Source organism: Vicia villosa, unplaced genomic scaffold, assembly GCF_029867415.1.
Source record: "Vicia villosa cultivar HV-30 ecotype Madison, WI unplaced genomic scaffold, Vvil1.0 ctg.000600F_1_1, whole genome shotgun sequence".
NCBI classification, from domain to species: Eukaryota; Viridiplantae; Streptophyta; class Magnoliopsida; order Fabales; family Fabaceae; genus Vicia; species Vicia villosa.
Window position 1 is genome coordinate 405814 of NW_026705274.1, and position 3061 is coordinate 408874.

A 3061-nucleotide genomic window follows, 5' to 3' on the forward strand; every position below is an offset into this window, starting at 1 on the left:
ATTCCCAATCCCCCATCAGTTTTAGAGTTACACACCAAGGACTAGGATACTCAATTGATCTGCCTCTTACTTTCCTCACCTTTCCAAAGAAAAGCTCTTTGAATCTTGATTAACTCATCAATCACCACCTTTCGAGCTTTGTAGAAAAAAACAAACATAGTGGAATGAAGTTAAGAACTGCATTTAAGAGAACGATTTTCCTTTCATAGGAGATGAACTTGCTTTTCCAATTTGAAAGACGACATCTCAATTTATCAAGAATCAGAAGCCATGAACTATGCCTTATAGGATTGACGCCTAAGGGAATTGTCAAAAAATTTAGAGGAAGGTGTGAAATTGAACAAGCTAGAAAGTCTGAAATAGTCTACAGGAAAGCTGGATCGATGTTGAAGCCCAAGATCCTACTTTTGTGAAAGACAGTTTCTTTATAGACTCCTATGGGGTGAAGACCCTTGCTTAAGACCCCAAAATACCCCTAGATTTCCGAGATACATCTCTGAAATCACCCATTTTCACATTTTCAATTATTTCGGAGATGCATATCCGAAAACATCCATTTTTTGGTGTTTTCGGATATGCATCTCCAAAAACAAAAACCCTCCATGGCCCTGGCTTCTTCTTCTTTCAAACACTGAACCAACCACCCAAATTCTCTAAATCAACAAACAACAACCTCAAATTCAATGATCCGAAATTGAACCCCAAATCTCAATGACAGTCTAAATCAAACATAGAAGCAAGAATTTTGAATTTTGTGGTAGCAAACATCTAAACATGCAAAAAAGTTACCAACGAAGAGGTGGATCCATAAATTGATGGATTTCAATTGGTTGGGTGAGTATGGAGGTTCTAATATGTGCGAATAGGTTGAAAAGGTTATGATATGCAGTGATGGTGATATTGTGAATCAGTGTTTGCTGCTTATGTTTGAGAAATCACCAGGTATTTAGAGCCAAAAGGGAGTTGTTTATGGGTTGATGATATTTCAGAAGTGCATTTCTGAAACATCCTAACGGGTGAACAAAAAGGGAGCGCTCAATATGGAGAACCAGATATGAGGCCCATTTGTCGTCCGACACTCATAATCAACCATATAAGGGTCCATACCCATATAGATCTCCATCCACTCGATCGCATCGACCCTCTGGATCCGGGAATGGTTTAGCAGCATCCCCCTAATTGGCAAGTGGAGAAGACAATGCACATCGTGCAAGGTGATCGTCATCTCGCCAATCGATAAGTGGAAAAAAAACGTCTCCCTATGCCATTGTTTCACAAAAGCCTCCTGCATGCCGTGGATGATGGTGGTATACCCGGTCATGCATAACCCACCTAACCCGGAAGCAGTCATCGCATCATTAAAACATTGCGCCTCTGGTTTAAAGAGACCAAAAATCTTCCGCGCGTGGTTCATCATTTTTAAAGTCAGCCTTTCCTGTTACAACAAAAACAAAAAACACTGTTAATTAGACCGTTAAGAAAATGTGGAATAAAAAGCTAAATAAAAAACGGTTAAATAATAAAGTTGAATAAATTATAAAAAATACCTCTCCCGCCCAGACAGTCGAGTGACGTGCTCGTGGTAGGAAATCAACATGAACGTGTCCCTAGGCCCTCCCGGGTAGCCCTCCTCCTCCCCGTGTGGAGGATCAGCATCAGATATCTCCTCTTCCGCCTCCTGGTATCTCACCTCCTCCTCCCGTATCTCCTCCTCCCGACGGGAAGAAGATACCCGAGCCACCCGACTCCTCAATCCAGACAAGGAACCAGGCTCATCTATCTGTACGGGTGCTCGTATTCCACCCCGTCCACGCGTCGATGCAAGTTGCGCCGCCCGCTCGCGTCTAGCCGACGCTGTCTATGTCTTTCTCCCTTGTCTGATATGTGCTGGGTTGTCTGCCATATTCCTGAAACAATTGAAATCCATAAGCGAACAGGTTAGAAGGCGAAACAATCAAGAAAATAAAAAAAAAAACTTTATGGGTCAACTTCGGAAGTGCATTTCTGAACCTGGTCAGGGAGGTGTTTTTGGAAATGCACTTCCGAAAACACTTGCGACTCCATTTTTGCAGAAAACTCATTTCTTCCCCTAAATGCTTCAAAATCAGATTTTTCCTATCTAAACAACCTAAGCGACTAATAGTAACTTAACCCTATATCATTATCCTAATTTCAAACAACCCTAATTTGAATATCAATGCTACAATTTAAGTTTGTGAGAACATACAATTTTGAAGCTTTGAATGTAGCCTTTGAGTAGTCTTTGAAGGTTGTAGAGCAACTTTGTAAAGCAACTTTAGAGCAAGTTCGTGTAGTAGCAACCACAAATGGGAAGATTTTTTAAAATATTTGAGTTTTAGGATAAAATGGAATTGGCGGGGGGACTGTTTTGTTTAAACAGCAGAACGCGCAGTATTTCGGAAGTTCATTTCCGAGATTTTTTTTTACATAAAAAAAGATGATTTCGAAAATTCATTTCCGAAATCAGTCTTTTTTTCAACTTCAAAAATGCATTTCCAAAATAACGGGGCAATTACGAAATTTCGCTAGAGGTCACCAAGAAGATAGAGAGGTGGATAAAGAAATTCTCATATTTATTAGTATCTAAACAATTAATAAATTTAGTATTTTCTTTAATATTCTAAATTAAATAAAAACAATATACTAATTTTACTTATTAACCCATGAATTGGTCGTGGTAAAAACTTGAATTTTAAAATTATGCTATTTTCAAGGTTTCATATTTAAATCTCCTTAGATGAACTTTAAATTAGGCAAGGCCAAAAATAAAGAAAATTTCTTTACCCACCTCCCTATGGGGTCACCCCCAGCGAAAACTCCAATTTGCCCCTGCTTCGGAGATGCATCTCCGAAGTAATTTTTTTTTTTTTGATTTTTTTTCAGACTTCGGAAATGCATGAAAATTCAAAAAATACGTTGTTTTTTACAATCAGGTAATATTTCGGAAGTTCATTTCCGAAAAAAAAAGTGTTCATATACCATTTTCCCTCCTTCACTATTTCATCATTTTTCTCCAAAACAAACTCAAACCCTCTCCAAA